This window comes from Bubalus kerabau, chromosome 2 (assembly GCF_029407905.1).
Source record: "Bubalus kerabau isolate K-KA32 ecotype Philippines breed swamp buffalo chromosome 2, PCC_UOA_SB_1v2, whole genome shotgun sequence".
NCBI lineage: Eukaryota > Metazoa > Chordata > Mammalia > Artiodactyla > Bovidae > Bubalus > Bubalus kerabau.
The window spans coordinates 182277345-182300139 of NC_073625.1; the positions used below are offsets into that span (position 1 = coordinate 182277345).

At 46.4% G+C, this 22795-nt stretch overlaps 1 protein-coding gene and 1 pseudogene across 1 annotated transcript in view; both read right to left on the bottom strand.

Annotated features, from left to right (window-relative positions):
* The window catches only part of BFSP2 (beaded filament structural protein 2), a 76980-nt gene that overhangs the window by 31797 nt on the left and 22388 nt on the right, over positions 1-22795 (bottom strand). The window lies entirely within an intron of this gene.
* On the bottom strand, positions 17495-17868 carry LOC129644181 (transmembrane protein 254-like; annotated as a pseudogene).

The following is a 22795-nucleotide window of genomic DNA, read 5'->3' on the forward strand; positions in this document are numbered from 1 at the left end:
CGATCCCTGGTCTGGGAAGATCCCACATGCTGTAGGGAAACTGGGCCTGTGTGCCACAACTACTGAAGCCCACATGCTCTAGGGCGGATGTGCAACTACTGAAGCCCTTGGGCAGCAAGGGACACCCAGTGCAGCCATAAATAAATAAGTATATATATATAAAGACTAAGGTGGGGTGTGCCAGTGAGGGAGCTCCAGGTTTAAACTATTCTCTTGGGTACAGCTCCATTTTGTGTCTGCTTTTAAAACTGGGGACCGAGGGGTTGGACAGAAAAAGTTAAAAACAAAACCCAGCCCTGGGGCATGAGTGGCGGTATGTGTGTACCATGTTCAGAGGCACACTAATCTGGAAAAGCAGAAGGATGCTTGGGGACGCAGTCACCTATGTCTGGTTGTCCAGAATAAACACACTAGTGCTTACATGTGCTGCGTTACGGCTGGGGCGTGGCTTGTGGGAATCAGTGACATCTACCCGGTGGACCGCAGACTCTAAGTAGGAGGCTGCCAGGAGGCCAGGCGCAGGAGTCAGTAGAAGGTGCCGGCTGATGGGAGGCAAGGCTGGGACCCTGCCCTTGCTTCTCCTCCTCACCCCGGATGAGGACTGGAGGCGGCCTGGGACCGTTTGGACGCTGCCCAGCAGATGAAGTGGTTCTGTCCGAGGAGGCTGGGCAGCGCTGGGCTCCAGGAAGCTGGGGACCTTCCTGCTTTCACTGTTGTTTAGTAACAACAAGGGGTTTATTCGAGCCTCAGGCAGAGGCTAATTATAGGTCCCAACTTGCCAAAGCACAGTTGGCTGGTGGTGCTACCCCATGTCCACAGACGGGATCCTAAAATAGACCTCCAGCCAGGGCTCAGCCACGGAGAGCCTTCCTCTGTCCTCCTGTGGTCCCTCAGCCCCGCAGAGGCCACGGCCTCGATGTCAGTGGTAGCTCAGCGCCCGCAGCCAGGAAAGGGCCGGGAGGCCCGTCCAGGGCTGGGACTCAGATGAGGTTTAGCACAGGCTGAGGACTGGGATTGTGGCCGAGGCCAAAAGTAAGCACGGAGCCTGCAGTGGAACAGGGACCATCTTTGTCTCTATATCTGGGAAAACCATCTTCTCTGGGGCTGAGGACAGAAAAGGAAGAGGAAGGGAAGTCGGACTTACTGCCCATCCACACGTGTGCTGCCCGCCCCCTGTGCTGGCGCTGGCTTGGACTGCCTTGTACTGGCTTGCCAGGGCAGACTGTTAACTATTTCAGGAGTTTTGTGAGCTGGTTGTTAAACATAGGCATGACGAAAATTTTAATTATGTGAACTTACAATTACATGTGCTGTGTTGTGCTTAGTCACTCAGTCATGTCCAACTCTTTGAAACCCCATGGACTGTAGTCCTCCAGGCTTCTCTGCCATGGGGATTCTCCAGGCAAGAATACTGGAGTGGATTGCCATGCCCTCCTCTAGGGGATCTTCCCCACCCAGGAGTTGAATCCAGGTCTCCTGCATTGCAGGCAGATTCTTTACCATCTGAGCCACCAGGGAAGCCCTACAATTACATAAACTATATTAAAAACAAAAGTAATAAATACTCAGAATACAAAAGTAATGAATACTCATCAGTTCCAAATTGTTTTACTATGTTTGTCTGTCATCTCTGCTTTTGAGGTTATTTGTTTCTATTATATCTATAGTGATGTGTGGACAGGGAACATTGCTTGCCATTCCAGTAAACAAAGAATGTTGCCTGCCATTCTATTAATAGTTCTACAAAGACCAAGCCATTAACCACTGCAGCTGCCCCCTACCCCCATGGTGCACCCTAAGAACCTAGGATGGAGGAAAATAGGAAGCATTCTGTGCTTTGGATACTGGCCTTAGATAGTTAAGATGCATATTGAAGGAATAATTTCAATGAGCTCAGACTCTTCATCTCCCTTTATATATAAAAGCACTGAAATCATCAGCTTGAGATGTCAGTTTCTTATGATTAGCAGTGATCTTTTGATGTTTGTTTTCTAGCATAAAGCTCCTATATCCTGCAGCTTACCTTACCTCTTCCAAGCAGTTCCTCAGAGCTATCTGAGAGGCAGTCTTCTGGGCTATAGTCCTCAGTAGGACCCCAAATAAAACTTAATTCTCAACTCTTAGGTTGTGCATTTTTCTTTAATAGACAGGTGAAACTGTGTACCACTGTCCTGCATGCATCTCTTCCCAGCTCTGCGTCTGTGTGGGTAGCTTGATGTCATTGGGTGAGAGTAGCTCCACCAGGGAGACTGGCAAATATTGTACCACAGAACCTTTTATCCATGGAGAGCCAGCTGTTAAACAGATCTCAGCTTACCAACACAGTACCCCACCTCCCACTCAGTACTTACATCCACAACTTCACTAAATGCTCATGCCCTCCTCCAATCCCCCCTATACTGATATCAACACACCCATTTTACGGATGAGGATGCTAAGACATATGTTAATTGCCTTAGCAATTAACCTTAGCTATGCCACAGCTGGAATGTGGCAGAGCCAGAAGGCTAAGCCAGGTTAATGTGACTTGAAAGTGTGCAAATCTTTGTCATCAGTTTTGGAAACCAAAAGACACATCAGAATCAAGAGAGACTGTGTTGTGGAGGACTGTTCTCTGTCTTTGCTGTAACACAGAAGAGTCAGGATTCCTGGTTCCTATTTGGACTCCATCATGAAGACAAAGAGACATTTTCCCTACTGTGTGTGAGAATGCTAACCAATCAACCCAAGCCATCTCCCACTCTAAGTCCCCGAGCTTTCATTTCTGAGCTCTGTAAGCTGGGAAGAGCTGAGGCAGATCTGTGGTCCGACTCTGAAGGGTCAGAGGGCTCGTGCGGCTGCATGCTTTGCTGTCAGGCCCTAGACAGCAGAGGTCATTTGTATTTAAGACCGCAAGAGGCATGTGTTAGCTATCTGGTCCTCTTGGATTTATGGCTATAGTGGATGCAAATGAACCTCACTTCTCCAATCACCTTTTCTTTCTGGGGAGAAGGCAATAAAAATACCACACACTAAGATGTGCAGTCCCTGACTGATGCTGGGAATGCAAACATGCTTATTCATGACCCTGGGGCCACACCCGTCCACTTTTCTAGTAGGAGAAAAGTATAACGTAAACTGATGTAACAGTTGCTCTTAAGGACAGACTTAAGGCAGGGCAGGCTGGCAGCTTGTCCCCAGGTATGCTGGAGACACCAGCAGGTGACATCCTTTCCTTCTCTCTGTCCCACTGGCCAGAGCTTCCCGGAGCTGCCCCTACCATCAAGGCCATGTAACCTAATACCACTTCTGTTAAAAAGAAACACCGTCATAGCAGCAATAGGACAAATTGCTATGTGAGATTAGCTGGTTCTGAGGGATTAGGACCCATTGGTTTTGCTAGAAGCAAAAACAAAAGTCACCTGCAAAGCCTAAAAGGCTGTGGATGAGAGTAGCTGGGGTTGACTAGCAGGGAAATGGCAGTCAGAGGTCCAGGTGGGCAGGGGTGTGTTCTGTGGGGGGTGGTACTGGTGGGAGGGGCTGCACACTGGCTGTGTGAGTTCAAGCTGCTCCGGGGGTGGCCTGCAGTTGTCTCATCTGACATCCCTGGACCTATCTTCATCTGTGCCTCCACTTGGAGGCTTCCTTAGCAGACTTTCCCCCAGTGGTTCTCAAAGTGTGGTTGGTCCCTCTGGACCAGCAGGATCAGCATCACCTGAAACTTGAGAGAATGCAAATTCTCAGACCCTACCTCCCATGTCTGAGTCAGAATCTCTGGAGTGGGTCCTAATGATCTCTGTTTTAACCAGCTTTCCAGGGGATTACAATGCACGTTGGACTTTAAGAGCCTCTGCTTTGCACAGACTTGCCTCCAGTCCTTCTCAGGCTGCCCCCAAGCTGCTCCTGGCCCTTCTTGCTGTTCTGGCCCACACTGTGGTCTCTACTTGGAACACCTGGTCTTCTACCCCGAACCTGGCCACCTGAGAAACTCTTTCCCACTTTAGTGCTCATCTTGAACATGGCTTTGTCTATGAAGCTGCTTTATTCACTCACTCATTCCTGCCTCCATGTCTCCAGCAGGTGATGATGATTTCCTCTGTGCTGGCTATGAGCTGGTTTTGGAGAATTAGCAGGTATGGTAGGAGACATGGTTAGAAAGGCAGGCAGAAGACAGACTTCAGGGTGAAGGTCTTGGGAAGAGTGGAAAGGAGATGGCCTCTGCTGGGAAGTCGCTGGAAGCTTGTGAACAGGCACAGGAGTGACCCCCATGGTAAGTGGACCCCTCTGACTCCTGCAGGAAGGAAGCTGTAGGACACTGGGGGCCATGCTGAGGGCCCAGCTGAAGAGCTTCTGCATTCACCCAGGAGAGGTGATGGCGCTTTGATTAGGGAGGAGGTGGGGATGCAGCAGTTTCAGGGGGCATGAGAGAGAGGAATTAAGGACGAACCCTAGGCTTTCAGGTGGAGCTACTGGGGGCTTCCCTGGTGGCTCAGACAGTAAAGAATCTGCCTGCAATGTAGGAGACCCAGGCTCAATTCCTGTGTCAGGAAGATCCCCCTGGGGAAGGGAATGGCTACCCACTCCAGTATTCTTGCCTGGAGAATTCCATGGACAGAGGAGCCTGGCAGGCTACAGTCCATGGGATCATAAAGAATTGGACACTACTGAGTGACTAACAAAAAACAAACAAACAAAAAACCAAACTGGCCCTTGCTGCCTCCCTTCCTTCCTCCTTGGGTTATCCTACATCTAAGTCAATCCCCTTCCCTCACTCTCTGGTGATCACGTCTGCAACTCTCCATACAGTGTAAATGGTGTGTAGGCAATGAACATGTTGGCCTATTCTTGACCCCAGCTCCTCCCTCACCAGTTTGGGCCAGTTGCTGGGATAAGTTATCTAAGATTCCGTTTCCTCATCCATTAAATGTGGATAATGCCATGCTCTGCCTCCTGGGGTAGTTGTGAGAATCACGTGAGCTGATACATGTGAAGCGGGGCAGGTGAGGGATTTGACTATCACTGTGTTTCAAAGAGGGCGAGGATGAGTAGTATTTTCAAAGGGTTTATTGTTTGGGCTCAAGGGTATAATGAATGCTTTATTTGGAGTTAATGATATTGACGTCCCAGCAGACAGAGCTGCAGAAGGGGAGGAGGTGGATAAGACTGGGCTCTGGGAAATGAGATCAGCTGGTACACTGGCAGATGTAAGAACCCTGGAAACACTTCTCACATTTGTTTGACTTTCAAGTTTAGAATAAATGCTCACCTGCCTCCTGAGAAACCTGTATGTGGGTCAAGAAGCAACAGTTAGAACCGGACATGGAACAACTGACTGGTTCAAAATTGGGAAAGGAGTATGACGAGGCTGTATATTGTCACCCTGCTTATTTAACTTCTATGCAGAGTAGATCATGTGAAATGTCAGGGCTGGTCACAAGCTGGAATCAAGATTGCTGGGAGAAATATCAACAACCTCAGATATGCAGATAATACCACTCTAAAAGCAGAAAGTGAAGAGGAACTAAAGAGCCCCTTGATGAGGGTGAAAGAGGAGAGTGAAAAAGCTGACTTGTAAGTCAACATTAAAAAACTTAGATCATGGCATCCAGTCCCATCACTTCATGGCAAATAGATGGGGGAAAAGTGGAAGCAGTTACATATTTTATTTTCTTGGGCTCCAAAATCACTGTGTATGGTGACTGCAGCCATAAAATTAAAAGGCCTTGCTCCTTGGAAAGAAAGCTATGACAAACCTAGACAGCGTTATTAAAAAGCAGAGACATCACTTTGCTGACAAAGGTCTGCAGAATCAGAGCTATGGTTTTTGTAGTAGTCATGTATGGATGTGAGTTGGCTGAGAGCCTAAGAATTGATGTTTTCAAATTGTGGTGCTGGAGAAGACTCTTGAGAGTCCCTTAGACAGCAAGGAGATCAAACCAGTTGATATTAAAGGAAACCAACCCTGAATATTCATTGGAAGGAGTGATGCTGAAGCTGAAGCTCCAATATTTTGTCCACCTGCTGTGAAGAGCTGACTCGCTGGAAAAGAACCTGATTCCGGGAAAGACTGAAGACAAAAGGAGAAGGGGACGACAGAGGATGAGATGGTTAGATGGCATTACTGACTCAGTGGACATGAATTTGAACAAATTCTGTGAGATAATGGAGGACAGAGGAGCCTGTTGTGCTCCAGTCCATGGGGTCATCAGAGTCAGACAAGACCTAGTGACTGAACAACAGCAACAATGACTTGTTTTCAGCAATAAATGAACAAGAAATCATCATCTGTCCCTATACCCGACTCTTCTGCAATTTCATCAAGATGGTGAAGGCCACCATATCTCCAAGCCAAACAGATGCATCTCTGTGCTCATCCTGACCTGCCTATTGCATTTATCACAAGACATACTTTCCTCTCTTGGCTCCCATGAGCCACTCTCCCCTACTCTTCCTTCTACTTTTTGGCCAGCTTTTGACTTTTTCCTTTGTGAAATCTTTCTCTCTTCTCTGACCTCTAAATGCTGGAGTTTCTCAGGATTGGGTCTTTGAGTTTGTTCTTTATAGTCATAAGTGATCTGATTCATTTGCATGGATTGAAATGTATATGCGACGACTTCTGTATTTTTGTCTCTAGCCCAGAACGTTCCTTTCTATTCCAGGCTGTTGTACCATTCTCCCCTTGACATCTTCTCCACTTAACAAACTTAACTTGACTAAAACGGAATTTCTTTTCCCTCAAATACCGCTCCCCCACTTCTCCATGCCAGTAAACAGTACCAACACCTACCCAAAGACCAGAGTCTTGACATCACATTTTCTCTCATCTGCCACATCTAATCCAACACCAAGGTTAGTCAGCTTTACACCCACTCCTGCCCCAGAGTACCTCAAATCCATCTGCATCTCACATTTCCACCCGCACCCTGGTGTACATCCCGTCACGCTGTCTGACCCCAAGACACCATCCTCCTAATCCATGTGTCCTCCTCTCCTTGAGTCCATGCTGCATCCTGCTTCCAGGGAGATTTTCTTCAACTCTTCACATCAGATCATGTTGCTGTGATTAAATAAAAACTCTTCTGCAGTGTTTCTTTTGGTTAGAATAAAACCCAAACTCCTGACAGCAGCCCTCAAGGCCCTGCAGGTGTGACGGTCTCCCCACTGCTTGCAGGTTAAAGCCTGCGGGCCATGCGGGCCTCCCTCCTGCCTTGAGGCCTTGGCGGGCGGTGACTCCTCAGCTTGGACTGCTCTCCTCTCTTTGTATGGGTGGCTCCATTCTCATGATCTCTTCTCCTAAGGCAGGATCTTCTTCCACTCTTCCTCTCTCTGCCTTGTTCTCTTTCTTTGAAACACTTATCCCAGCTATATGTGCTTAGTTCCTCAGTCATGTCCGACTCCTTGTGACCCCATTAACCACAGCCCACTAGGCTCCTCTGTCCATGGGAATTCTCCAGGAGAATACTGTAGTGGGTTGCCATGCCCTCCTCCAGGGGATCTTCCCAACCCAGGGATCGAACCCAAGTCTCCTGCATTGCAGGCAGATGCTTTACTGTCTGAGCCACCAGGGAGGCCCATGAATGCTGGAGTGGGTAGCCTATCCCTTCTCCAGGGGATCTTCCCAACCCAGGAATCGAACTGGGGTCTCCTGCATTGCAGCAGATTCTGTACCACCTGAGCTACCAGAGAAGCCCATCACAGCTTATAATTATTACCAGTTTTTGTTTCTTGATTTATTAGTTGCTATCTGTGTATTTTCTGCCAGAATGTAAACTCCTTGAGGCCAGGCACTGCTTTTCGGTTCTGCTGTTGTTCCATCCCCAGCACAGTGTGTGGTACAGGATGAGATGGATAAATGGGCCCAGAAATGGTGCTGCTTCTTCAGGGACAACCAGACAGGGGATCCCCTAAAGGCACAGCCAGTTTTGTACCTACTTCCAACCTGAGAATCACCTTCGGCCCCTCTCCTCACTCCCAAATCAAACATAACAGTTCCCTACGTTGACATGCTTCACTCCATTCCCATCCCTTATCCAGCTTGGTTTGAGTCCTAATCATCTCTTTTCTAGTTCAACCTGCTAGTTGTTGCCTGTAGATGGAAAATATGAAGCCCACAGAATGAGTTAAGGTTGCACCTGCAGGTGGAGTCAGGGGACATGTCATCAGATAGTGAAGAAGGTGTCACCTCCCGGACAGCTCATCCCAAGCGTACTCACAGCCACTGGGCATCCAGGGAGAATCAGGGACACTGAAGGCTAATTTCGTTCTTTCTGGGGAAGTTGAGTTTGGGGGAACCCTCCTGAGTCCGTACTGCATGTGAGTTTTGACCTCATCATTACACTGCAGTCCATCTGAGAGAAGAAGTCTTAGTAGGAGAGGTCGGAGGAGTGTGGAGCAAGAGGCTGGTGTGGGTGCTGGTGTTCACAGTGCTGGGCAATCAGGAGCTTCTAGTCCCTAGAGGCTGCCCTCTGTCATGGGAGGACAGAATTCCCTTGTCTTCACCCTCCCCAGAGGTCTCCTTCATTCCACACCCCCCAACATCCTGCCTCAGTTACCTTGGACTTGCTTTGAACAAAGAGTTTAACCGCCACAGTATAGCAGATGTAATCCTGGGTATACATGTCAGAAGAGTTTCTTTGTCATGAGCTGGCTCTAATTTCTACAGATGCCCTAATAAAATCAGAGTTTTGAGCACCAAGCATGTCAAGATATGGTGACTCTGGGAGGCTCTGTTTGGGCAGCCAGCTGGTCTCCCTCCGGGACTTCTCTCTGCATCTCTCAACTTTCTACATTTGAAACAAATGCTTTCCAACTTCCCATTTCCCTTTCTACTGGCATGAACTTACTAAGAGCAAATTTGAATTTATTCAGGGGTGTGCTCTTAAATAAACCCTGACAACTTGACCCTGCTCTTCACTCTGGCTTTCTCTCTCCTCTCCCCCGCTGTGGGCTGAACTATTTTCCTGAACAGATGAGGGCCTTTCCAGGTTCCAGCCCTTGACTCACACTGCTACCTCTGCATGCCATGACCAAACCCGGCCTCCCAGCCTCCCAATGGGGAGACTGAGGCCCAGAGAGTTCAGGAACTTGCCTACAGGACTAGGCATCCAAGCTGAATTTAATCCTCATATGTCTGACTCATAGCTTGTTGCCCGTTTTTCTTTTTAAAAAATTTTTTATTATGGAAAATTTCAACTACATAAAATTACATGTAAAGGTAGAAAGAGACATATCTCCTCACTTCAACAATTAAAATCTCATGGCTAATGAAAAAAACCTCCATTTCCACTGACCTCTACTCCTTATCTCAGATTGTTATACACATGTCACTTTATCTGTAATTATTTCAGAAACTCTCTTTTGTACTTCAACTTAAAAATTAATAAAGCCATGCATACACTAGTTTAAAAATTAGACAGTACTAAAAAGAAATGCTTATAAAGGTTTGTAAAGAAAAAGCACTCCCAGGCCCACATTTTTGTAACCTCATGTCCTAGTCCCCAGCTGTTTGTCTGTTCAGAGCTTGCCCCATCTTTCTACAGATTTTTTGATTGCTTGAGTTCTCAGCCATAGGCATTATTTATTGACTTCCTGGCGGACATATGAAGGTTTACTGCTCTCACACTCCACCTCCCTTTCCCTTTATTTATTGGCTCTCTTGATAACTTTAAATAATAAAGCTGTATGTCTTGCTGTATCATTTATGGACAGTTTCTTTCTCACATTCACTTTTTCTCTTATAATTGCAGATGTTTTGTATTCTAAGGTCAAAAGAGAAGATAGGAAACCAGTTTAATTACTAAATGACTCTAATGATACCTGTGTGAAATACAGATCCTTTTTGCTAAGAATTACGATGGAAGTGCCCCTGATTGTGAGAAGCTGTGGGCAGAGAGCCAAATTGTTGCTTTATTTCTCAACCGAGCATCCTCAGGCCTGCAGAAGAGTCAGCTGTTTGATCATTTTTCATGGTGCTAACTTCTCCAGGGCATGCCTGCACCACCCACACGCAACCATCTTGCCTCACCACCCACCATGTTTGAATTGTGATTCTAACACTGAGTAGCTTAGTTTTTTCTCTTGTCAAAGGGAGCAGCTTTATCTAGATAGTACCAGGCACACAATAATCCCTTAATAGATGTTTGTTGAATGAATAAGTGATACATGTTTAAAGAGCCAAACATGAAAAAGCAATGAGAAACCAGTTCACAAGCATCAGACTGGCAGACCTTTGGAAGTAGAGGATATGAAGGAGGGGGGCCTCATATTCTGTTTCTGGGAGGGTAAGTTTGTGTGGCCACTCTGGGGAGGCATTTGGCAATGTTGGCTAAAAGCTGATGATAGGTAGAGCCCATGCTGCTCCTAGGTACCAACCTGGAGCCCAGTAGGAAACCCTTTCTTTTTTGGGGGGTGTTCTGTGGCTGCTTGTGGGATCCTAGTTCCCTGACCAGGGATTGAACCGGGGCTCTCTGCGGGGACAGGGAAGAATCAAAACCACTGAGCCACCAGGGAATTCCCAGAGACCTTTTCTCTAGTGGGACAGGGAGGAAATACTTTAGGCTTTGTGGTCTTTGTTGCAAATCCACAACTCTGCCTGGGAGTGTGAAAGCAGCCAATTAGTATACAATTAGCACATGAACAGGTGTGACTGTGTTCCAGTAAGACTTTATTTACAAAACAGATGCTTGGCTGGATTTGGCCTGCCTGTAGTTTGCCCACGTCAGACCTAGAAAGAATCTGTCCAGTGCACATGAAGTTTATGTCCCTCTCGTTTGTGACAGTCAACCGAAGCAGCCTCTTCGGTTCGACAGTGAAGCGACCTCTGTCCATCGACAGAAAAATTCATAACCTATGAGTAAATACAATGAAATGCTACATGCATCAACAAGGACAAATCTCAGAATCAAAATGGAGAGTTAAGAAAGCAAGTTGCTTAAGGAAACAGTATATAACGGTTAATTTCTTGTGTCAGTTGGGCTAGGCCATTTCATGCAAAGATGGGCACAATAAAGGACAGAAACAGCAAGGACCTAAGAGAAGCAGAAGAGATTAAGAAGCGGTGGCGAGAATACACAGAAGACTTGTTCAAAGGTCTTAATGACCTGGATAACCATGGAGAAGGCAATGGCACCCCACTCCAGTAATCTTGCCTGGAAAATCCCATGGATGGAGGAGCCTGGTAGGCTTGAGTCCATGGGGTCGTGAAAAGTCAGACACGACTGAGCGACTTCCCTTTCACTTTTCACTTTCATGCACTGGAGAAGGAAATGACAACCTGCTCCAGCGTCCTTGCCTGGAGAATCCCAGGGACGGGGGAGCCTGGTGGGCTGTCGTCTCTGGGGTCGCACAGAGTCGGACACGACTGAAGTGACTTAGCAGCAGCAGCAGCAGCAGTCACTTACCTAGAACTAGACATCCTGGAGTGTGAAGTTATGTGGGCCTTAGGAAGCTTTACTATGAACAAAGCTAGTGGAAGTGATGGAATTCCAGCTGAGCTATTTCAAATCCTAAAAGATGTTGTTAAAATGCTGCACTCAATATGTCAGCAAATTTGGAAAACTCAGCAGTGGTCACAGGACTGGAAAATGTCAGTTTTCATTCCAATTCCAAAGAAGGGCAATGGCAAAGAATGTTCAAACTACTGTACAATTGCGTTCATTTCACATGCTATCAAGGTAATGCTCAAAATCCTTCAAGCTAGGCTTCAGTAGTATGGGAACTGAGAAATTTCAAATGTACAAGCTGGGTTTAGAAAAGAGAACAAATTGCCAACATGCATTGGATCATAGAAAAAGCAAGGGAATTCCAGAAAAACATCTACTTCTGCTTCATTGACTATACTAAAGCCTTTGATTTTGTGGATCACAAACTGTGGAAAATTCATAAACAGATGGGAATATCAGACCACCTTACCTGCTTCCTGATAAACCTGTATGCAGGTCAAGAAGCAACAGTTCTAAGTGGACATGGAAAAATGGACTGGTTCAAAATTGGGAAAGGAGTACATGAAGGCTGTATATTATCACCTTGCTTATTTAATTTGTATGCAAAGTTGAGCTGTGAAATGCTGGGCTGGATGAAGCACAAGCTGGAATCAAGATTGATGGGAGAAATATCAACAACCTCATATATGCAGATGATACCACACTAATGGCAGAAAGCTAAGAGGAACTAAAGAACCTCTTGATAAAGGTGAAAGAGGAGAGTGGAAAAGCTGGCTTAAAACTCAACCTTCAAAAAACTAAGATCTTGGCATCCAGGTTCATCAATTCATGGCAAATAGATGGGGGGAAAATGGAAACAGTGGCAGATTTTATTTTCTTAGGCTCGAAAATCACTGCGGATGGTGACTGCAGCCACGAAATGGCTGATTCATGTCAATGTATGGCAAAAACCACTATAATATTGTAAAGTAATTAGCCTCCAATTAAAATAAATAAGTTAATTTAAAAAAAAATGCTTGCTCTTTGGAAGAAAAGCTATGAAAAACCTAGACTGCGTATTAAAAAACAGAGACATTGCTTTGCTGATAAAGGAGCATATAGTCAAAGCTGTGGTTTTTCCATTAGTCATGTATGGACGTGAAATTTGGACCATAAAAAAGGCTGAGCACTAAAGAATTGATGCTTTCAAACCGTGGTGCTGGAGAAGACTCTTGAGAGAGTCCCTTGGATAGTGAGGAGATCAAACCAGTCAGTCTTAAAGGAAATCAACCCTGAATACTCTTTGGAAGGACTGATGCGGAAGTTGAAGCTCCAATACTTGGGCCACCTGATGGGACTCATTGGAAAAGACCCTGATGGTAGGAAAGACTGAGGGCAGGAGGAGAAGGGAGCGACAGAGAATGAGATGGTTGGATGGCATCACCGAATCAATACACATGAGTTTTGTAAACTCTGGGAGATAGTGGAAGACAGGGAAGCCTTGTGTGCTGCAGTCCATGGGGTCACAAAGAGTTGGACATAGCAACCCAACAATAGCAACAAACGGTGCCAAGATGGCTCAGACGGTAAAGAATATGCTTGCAATGCAGGAGACCCAGGTTCAATCTCTGGGTTGGGAAGATCCCCTGAAGATGGGAATGGCTTCTCAGCCCAGTATTCTTTTGTCTGGAAAATTCCATGGACAGAGAAGCCTGGCAGGCTACAGTCCATGGGGTCGCAAAAAGTTGGACATGACTGAGTGACTAACATGGTGCCCAGATATTTGGTCCAACATTACTCTAGATGAGATTAACATTTTAATTGGTGACTTTGAGTAAAGTGAGAGGACCTCATTCAATTAGTTGAAGACCTGAATAGAACAAAGACTGAGGTCCCGAGAGGAAGAAAGGATTCTACCAGCAGATGGCCTCTGGACTTGAACTGGAACAAAAGCTCTTTCCTAGGTGTCTAACCTGGAGAAGGCAACGGCAACCCACTCCAGTACTCTTGCCTGGAAAATCCCATGGACAGAGGAGCCTGGTGGAATGCAGTCCATGGGGTCGCAAAGAGTCAGACAGGACTGGGCGACTTCACTTTCACTTTTCACTTTCATGCATTGGAGAAGGAAATGGCAACCCACTCCAGTGTTCTTGCCTGGAGAATCCCAGGGACGGGGAGCCTGGTGGGCTGCCGTCTCTGGGGTCACATAAAGTCGGACACGACTGAAGCGACTTAGCAGCAGCAGCAGCAGGTGTCTAACCTGTTGACATCTCAATTTTGGACTTCTAGCCTCATTATAGTATGAGCCAATTCCTTAAAATGTTTCCCTGAAACATCCTGTTGATTCTGTTTCTCTGGAGAACCCTAATGCACAATGTAATACAATTGAATATAAAGTCTAAAATCATGCAAATAATCCTACAAATGATATATATATACACACACATTGTAAAATTGATAAAAGCTTGGTGGGAATGATAAATGCCAAATGTAGAGGAGTGGTGGCCTCTGGAGAGGAGAATGGAATCAGGACAAAGCACAAAGGGATTTCAGCTGTATCTGAAATCTTTGATTGTGCGTTTTTAAAAAAAGTCTGTAGCAAATAACATTAAGGTGGACGATTTCGGATGCTGGGTATCTGTTTTATATATTTGACATATTTTATAAATTAAGAAGAATGAGACAACACCACTCAACAACAAGGGAAAGAAAGTCAGTGCAGTGGCTGGCATGCCCATGCTCCTAAAGTGTAGAGCAAGAGTGGCTGGGACAACTGGGCAGAGGAGGCAGATCATGGGTGGGGGGAGATGACCAGGTAGAGGGCAGTGGGGACCTCTAGAGCTCCAGAAGAGGCCTCTGGGCAGCAAGGATGAAGATGAGGCAGACTTGGCATAGGAAAGTGGGGCAGAGCAGTGCAGTCTGTATGGGTGAGGCTGCGGTAGGTGGCTGCAGAGGCTTGGGTCAGCCATGTGGGTATGGTCACAGTCGCATGGGCTCTCCGAGGGGCACTTTGTGTTTACCTGGAGGAGGCTCTGCAGAAATATTATTAGTTATCCTCTACTTCCCTTTGACAAGAGTTGTTCCTGAGAGCTTGCCAACATCAGATGAATTTGTGTTGCTCTGAAATACACTGGGGACTTGTTGAGGCTTAAACTGAATTGCAAGTTCTTCCCTATTTCAGTGTGGCTGCTGGAGCAGACATTGTCGGCGCTCGGCCACATCCTCTTGGATTGTTTTTTCCACCATTTTCTGCGCCTGTGGGTTTCCTGTGCTTTCGCTTCCCATAGTCTGCACTTGGGACTCTTTTTAAAGCAGGGCCCTCAGGCCAGCACAGCCCACTGTTCAGTTCCCTGGGCTAGTCCTTTGGGAATGACTGACAAGCATGGGGTGTGGAAGCCCACCTCCCTCACTTGGGATTAGGACAACTTTGAGTGGAAATTCCCCTCCTGAGTTCACCTGAAGCTGAGATGATTTGCTTGCTTGTTTCTCCTTCACAGGTTTTCCAGGAACACCTCTATAATATGCCACCTGCTAAAGAGTCCTAGCCTTGGGCTCTGCCTCTAGGGCATCCATCTAAGACAAGCGTTCTTCTCATCCCAGAAACTCTCTGGGGTCAGGATACCTCAAGCTGTCTCGTGGGCTGTTGGGCACATAGGCTATAGAATCAAACCACCCAAATTCAAAGACTTTTCTCTATCACCTATTAGCTGTGTGACTTTTTGCAAAAGTTACTTAACTGCTCTGTGCTTCAGTTTACTCATCTTTATTTTATTTTTTAAGTTTTATTTTTTCATTGAAGTATAGTTGATTTATGAAGTGTTGTTTCAGCTGGACAGCACAGTCTTTCAGTTATATATATGTTTATATTCTTTAGTTATCGTCTTTTATATATATATTCTCTTACACATATATTGTCTTTCAGATTCTTTTCCCTTATAGGTTATTACAAAATACTGAGTAGAATTCCTCGTGCTATATCATAGGTTCTAGTTTGTTATCTGTTTTGTATATAGTAGTATGTATATGTTAATCACAAATTACTAATTTATCCCTCCCCTCCCTATCCCCTTTGGTAACCATAAGTTTGTTTTCTAAGTCTGTGAGTTGCCTTATCTTTATTATTTTTTAAATTGGAGATACAGTTCACATTTTTTTCAGTAATCTGCCATATTATCCTTGAAACCATTAATAACCCCTCAATCACAAAAGAAGGGGTAAGACCTGGATTTTTGTGCAGAAGTCACTCTCCACCAAAAGCAATTCATAGTCTACCATGTTTCATGGCTGTGGTTTTCCCTGGAGCCTCTTTTCTGGGGGGAGTGGGGAGAGGGATCTGTTTCTCACAAATATTAGTTTAAAACAAATAACATGACGTACTGTATCATGGGAAAAAAACAACAAGGTCTAGTTCCTAGTGAACCTGCAACCAGGGTGACCTTCAGGAAAGGAACCCTACGATCTCCTAGAGGCGACAGTCAATAACCCTTCTGTCCCAGCCAGTTAATAGTCATAAGAGACAGCCAGGTGAATGAGAGAGGTAGTCATTAGCTGGAGGACCATGAGCTAGACTCTCTAGAACAGGAATGGCTGAGTGAGTCAGAACGGGAGGGACACATCTACAGAGTCTGAAGAAAAGTAATTAAGAATAGGAAAGGGTGGAAAGACACAGGTTTCCCACCCTGTAGGAGACCCACAGAAAGATGGGAGTCAAGGGCAGTCCTGTGCTTTTCTCTGAGACAGGTGTACACTGTACAGGTCCTGCAGTTTTCAAATAAAAATTGGAATGCTGCTGAACTAGTGCAGAGTGAAGTCGGAGTAAACTCTGTGTGAGGCGATGGGACAGGTGTTAGGGTTGAAAACGAAGCTGTCTAAGCTGCCGTCCTGACCTGAAAGTGGCCGTCAGACCTGCATATCACAGAGCACTGTGTCGGAGGCCCGAGTGGAAGGAGACACCACTCCTGGCTGGGAGGGCAGAAAAGGCATTCTCCAATCCTTTCTTCTGATTCCTAGCATGTCCTCTGTGTCACTGCTCAGCCCACCCCATTCCAGGCACTTGTTTGTCTTCCTTATCTTTCTTTTTTTTTTTTTTTAAATTTTATTTTATTTTTAAACTTTACATAATTGTATTAGTTTTGCCAAATATCAAAATGAATCCGCCACAGGTATACATTCTTTGTAATGTGAAGCGGAAGCCTAAGAGAAGATCCTGCCTCACAGGTGTCCAATAACTGGGTGGAATTGATGTGCTGTGGAGGCCTCACCCTATTTTGGATCAAGTGGGTAAAAAAAAATTGGAGGAAGGCGAGCTGATAAGATGGTGGTGGTTAAGGGTAAGGTGTTTGAATCAGAAGGTGTGAGCAAGGGTATCTCAAACTTAGTATGTGGCTGAAAGCAGGTGACAGGGAGAATGTCAGTGCAGCCAAGGACCACAGGAAGGCAGCTGGGAGCGCTTTGCCAAATACGTTAGTCTGCGTAATTAGAAAGCTAAAATCTTTCTCTACTATCTACTTAACTTTAGGGCTGATGAGGGAATCATGAATAACTAGAGGGCCTTAACTTTCTAAAAAGTAGGAAGATCAAGTAAACACTGCTGCTGCTGCTACTGCTAAGTCACTTCAGTCGTGCCCGACTCTGTGCGACCCCATAGACGGCAGCCCATCAGGCCCCACCGTCCCTGGGATTCTCCAGGCAAAAACACTGGAGTGGGTTGCTATTTCCTCCTCCTATGCATGAAAGTGAAAAGTGAAAGTGAAGTGGCTCAGTCGTGTCTGACTCTTCGCGACCCCATGGACTGCAGCCTACCAGGCTCTTCCGTCCATGGGATTTTCCAGGCAAGAGTACTGGAGTAGGGTGCCATTGCCTTCTCTGAGTCAAGTAAACACAGCACCCCTCAAAAAAGATGAGGCTGAATATCAAAGTATAGAGAAAGCTTTTGAATATCTTCTTTTCTCCCCCTAGCAACTTTATATGCTATATTTTCTCTCTCTTATTAATTAATTTATTTTTAATTTTTTTAAACTAAGTATAGTGGGTTAAAAATATTATATTAGTTTCAAGTGTACAATAAAGTGATTCAGTTTTTTTGGATATCTTCTTTAAGTTTGTTTTTGGCGTTTTGGTCTAAAAGCAATCAAGTAATAGAGAGATGCCATCCCGAAAAGGAACATCCGTAGGAACCAGAGCAGTTGGGTCCACGTATTCGTGATGACTTTAGACTTGTGCAGTACAATGGCATACAAGGACACTCCCACTAGAATCATCCAGGCAAGCCAACACCAACCATGCATGAGGGTGTGATGATGGTTCAGCGAGTACTGAGTGAAGGGCCCAGGGGTCCCAGGCTCTGATAAGGAGCACTCTCAGGCCAGAAGACCATCCACATGTAATAGCCAAAAGAAAGGATGATGACAGTAACCCAGAACAGACTGCTCCTCTGGAAGCAGGCCTCATCTCCTCTCGCCTTCCCCATCGCTGCAGCGCACATCATGGGATGCCTGGCAGGCCACTGGCAGTGCGGGCGGAGATAAAGCCGGGAGTTGCCTTATCTTTAAAAGGGGGATTATAAAAGTGTGGGCTACACAGAGTTGTTGTCAGGTCAAATGGCTTAAGAGATGCAAGAACCTCAGAACAAATTCTGGCATGTGGTAAGTGAAGCGAAGTGAAGTCGCTCTGTCGTGTCCGACTCTTTGCCACCCCATGGACTGTAGCCTACCGGGCTCCTCTGTCCATGGGATTTTCCAGGCAAGAATACTGGAGTGGGTTGCCATTTCCTTCTCCAGGGGAACTTCCTGACCCAGGCATTGAACTCGGGTCTCCCACATTGTAGGCAGATGCTTTACCGTCTGAGCCACAAGGGAAGCCATATGGTAAGTGCTCAATAAACATTAGCTTTGTTACCCTCCACTAGAACTTAAGGGCAATCAGGAATTAATATGCTTTACCCCTGAACCTGGGTCTGAACACCCAGGCTAATTTAATGAAGGAGACAAACCCTTCTCTGTTACATGGACATAAAACCTCAATTTATTACAATGGTGTAGGATGGGCAGGTCAGTAGATTGGCAGGGTGGATGTGGCTAATAGTCTATTGAAAGAACTATTGAAGAATCCTCACCCTTCCTTTGCCTGAGATCCCACCTCACCTTCTAACCCCGGGGCTGGTTGAGGAGCAGGAAGGTGGGTTTGGACTCCATGTCCAGGAATGGGATTTGATAGAGAGACAATTAGAGAAGGGCACCAGCAAAAAAAAGAGAGGACAGAACTCAAAGTATTAGATTTGGAATAGGAAATCAAGGTTCCAGTCCTGGCTCTGGCCTTTACCAGGCACGTATTTCTCACCTCTGAGCCTCAGTTTCCCCATCCGGGGCATAGTAGCTAATAGTTCAGTCGTGTCTGACTCTTTGTGACCCCATGGACTGTAGCCTATCAGGCTCCTCCATCCATGGGATTTTCCAGGCAGGAGTGCTGGAGTGGATTGCCATTTCCTTCTCCAGGGGATCTTCCTTACCTAGGAACTGAACCCAGGTATCCCGCATTGGAGGAAGACACTTTATCATCTGAGCCACCAGGGAAGCCCCTTGGTGGCTCAGACGGTAACAGGAGGTTAATTACACCGGATCTGACTCCACAGAGAGGCTGTGAGGATCTATGGAGACAGCAGAGAACTGCTGCGCACTGATTCCTACAGATGGCGCCAAAGCAAGTGTTAGGAGAGCACCAGATTATCTTTGGAAATCCCTTAGGAGGGCTCTATTTGGGGCAACTGACAACCAACACATCCAGGACAGCCGGGGTTTTCCTCCAGATGAGATAGCTGATTTAGAAGAGCTGTGCTATCTGGAAAGTTCCTCTCTTGAAACACCGCATCCTGCTCAGCAAGGTAGAACCCTCTCAGCAGGAGGGGCGGTGGGAACTGAGCCTGTGGAAGAGGAAGCAAATTCATGTCGTGCTCAGTACAGGGCACATCCTCACGGAGGAGAAGAAGGCCAGCACCAGTTAAAAGCGGTTTGTCTCTCCCTGCGCTGATTAAGGTGCAGGACACGCAGGGCCTTAGGGCAGGAAGTGGAGCGCTGAGCTCTGCTGCCTCCCACACTGGAGGCCGAGCCCCTGCAGATTGCTTTGCCAATGGCTTGCAGGAAACCTCAACTCAGACATTTCATGATGCAGTTTTAGAATGCAAAGGGCTCTTGGAGCTCACGCAAGATGAAGAACCAAGGCACAGAGAGGTGTGATGGCTGGTCCCTCCACTCTTTAGTGACCATAGCAAGGACTCATGGAAGAAACATGGCCTTGATCAGAGAGACAGGACTTCAAACCCTGTCTTTGTCACCTGTGGATGTGTGATGTTCTAAAGGCCCCTGTTTGTAGAATGGGAATAAGGAAACTTTCTCCCCAGAGTACCAAGAGGACTAAACCACGTGCATGTGTAACAGAATGTTAAACTGTCTGAGCCCAGACGGGAAGCTGCTCGCTCCTCTTTCAGTGCCCGGAGGTTCACCTGCCCCAGCAGCAAAGGCAGACCCTGCGATAGGTGTGGCAGCCTGGGCTCCACTGAGAGGGGTCTACCAGAGGGCACCTTTGGGGGTGGGGTTGCCGTGGGGGGCACCAGCAGAGGAGAGGCCTCTCCCTGCAGCTAGTCCTGCAGAGGGGGAGGGGCGTCTCAGAAGAGCTAAGAGAAACGTCCTCAGGAGAAGAAACCTGGTTTGAACTCCAGCCATACCCGGACATTGTGAAGCCACCTTATAACAGTGTCTCTCAAGAAAGAATCTTTCTGCCTTCCTTTCCTCTCCTTCCCTCCTGCTTACACACTGACTGCATTAGAAACAGCAGTGGGGAGGGCAGGGCGGGGCCGGGGGTTGCCCACCTGGGAGGAGGGAAAACGTGGGTCCATGGGTTGAATAATATATTGACCAGTCATGTTGTTTACTGGATTGAGACAGTGTTTTGGGACTTAAAATAAGCATGGAATTTTTAATTACCTATAAGTGATCAGAAAAATCCTGAGACCATTCATGTTTTCAACAAGCATTTACCTCCCACTGAATACATTGAAAAGGACCTTGGAAGAGGTCCCTTTCAAACCAAAGCTGCTTTTGTAAGCAGACCTCAAGAGGCCCTCCTGTTTAACACACAGTTGACACCCATCACACACCCTGCACTATGCTTTGGCACACGGCAGGCTCTCAACAATGTGCGGATTCATTTATTCACTCCTCATCCCTCTTGGCTCTCCAGGTCCTAGAGGCCAAGAATTTTGACCCTTTAATATCCGAACTCCATAGTGCCTGGTGCAGAGTAGACCCATCGGTGCCTGATGAATGAACAGAATAAAAGTGAGTTCTGTGCCAGCTCCACAGCAGCCACCACGACAAAGGTTACACTGTGGAGCCTGCTGCTGAGGAAGGGGGTGGGGCCAGCACGCGCCGTTATTGCTAAGATTCTGTACTTACATGCGACACTAATTACACCCGCAGGCTGAGGAGCTGCAGCCTAATCTCTGACACTGACACGGCGTTTTCCCCACTCATATTATTCTCCGTCAGTTTCAAAAGAGTTGGAGCCATGATGGCAGGTGTAATTCTGTCTGTCCTTTTGTAGATGAGAAGATCAAGGTGGAGAGACTGGGGCCCCAGGCAAAGTCTTTGGTGAGCTGAGAGCAGATGGGACTCAGGACACCTACTGCAAACTCAAGCTCTCATCTAAAACCCAAAGCCACAGAAAATGCAACTGAAAGAGAAAAGGAGGAGGTGGTTTCTCCCACCACAAATGGAAGCAGGAGAGAATAAGAACAGACTTGCTAGATAATAATATGCAAAGTCTTGGGGCAAAGTGCAATTTTATGGTTGATTTATAATCCTCAGGAAATTGGGAGCTGTCATGAAAATCCTGACATGAACGGACTGACTGAGGGGCGGTATGAAGTGTGTGGCTGGCCTCTCTGGATCAGGGTGGCTCTAGCAATGAAGGGATGATTATAGGCATCCAGAGCTTGGCACAATTCAGATTTTGCAGCTTGGGTGACTAGGAGTTCAAGCCAGTTCCTAGAGGAGCCAGAAGGTGGCGCCACTTGCCAAGATAATCTGGTCAAAGACAGCAGCCTGAGACTCCGCCCACCCTCCGCCCCAGCCCCGCCTACAAGGGAATCCCTGGCCGCTCTAATTTGGCCTGGAGTCTGCTGTTGGATTTCTATCACATAGTGAAATGATTTTCAGACACCAAGGGTACATATCTGATTCAATTCAGTTCAGTCGCTCAGTTGTGTCCGACTGTTTGCGACCCCATGAACTGCAGCACGCCAGGCTTCCCTGTCCATTACCAGCTCCCAGAGCTCGCTCAAATTCATATCCATCCAGTCGGTGATGCCATCAACCATCTCATCCTCTGTCGCCCCCTTCTCCTTTTGCCTTCAATCTTTCCCAGTGTCGCCAAAGGATTGCAGTTTCAGCTTCAGCATCAGTCCTTCCAATGAATATTCAGGACTGATTTCCTTTAGGATGGACTGATTGGATCTCCTTGCAGTCTAAGGGACTCTCAAGAGTCTTCTCCAACACCACAGTTCAAAAGCATCAATTTTTTGGTGCTCAGCTTTCTTTATAGTCCAACTCTCACATCCATACATGACTACTGGAAAAACCATAGCTTTGACTAGACTGACCTTTGTCAGCAAAGTAATGTCACTGCTTTTTAATGTACTGTCTAGGTTGGTCATAGCTTTTCTTCCAAGAAGCAAGCATCTTTTAATGTCATGGCTGCAGTCACCATCTGCAGTGATTTTGGAGCCCCCCCAAAATAAAGTCTGTAATTGTTTCCATTGTTTCCCCATCTGTTTGCCATGGAGTGATGGGTTGGGATGCCATGATCTTAGTTTTCTGAATGTTGAATTTTAAGCCAACTTTTTCACTCTCCTCTTTCACTTTCATCAAGAGGCTCTTCAGTTCCTCTTCCCTTTCTGCTATAGGGTGGTGTCATCTGCATATCTGAGGTTATTGATATTTCTCCCAGCAATCTTGATTACAGCTTGTGCTTCATCCAGCCCAGCATTTCGCATGATGTACTCTGTATATAAATTATATAAGCAGGGTGACAATATACAGCCTTGATGTACTCTTTCCCAGTTTGGAACCAGTCTGTTGTTCCATGTCCATTTCTAACTGTTGCTTCCTGACCTGCATACAGATTTCTCAAGAGGCAGGTCAGGTGGTCTGGTATTCCCATCTCTTTAAGAATTTCCCACAGTTTGTTGTGATCCACACAGTCAAAGGTTTTGGTGTAGTCAATAAAGCAGAAGTAGATGTTTTTCCAGAACTCTCTTCCTTTTTCCATGATCCAGCGGATGTTGGCAATTTGATCTCTGCTACCTCTGTCCTTTCTAAATCCAGCTTGAACATATGGAAGTT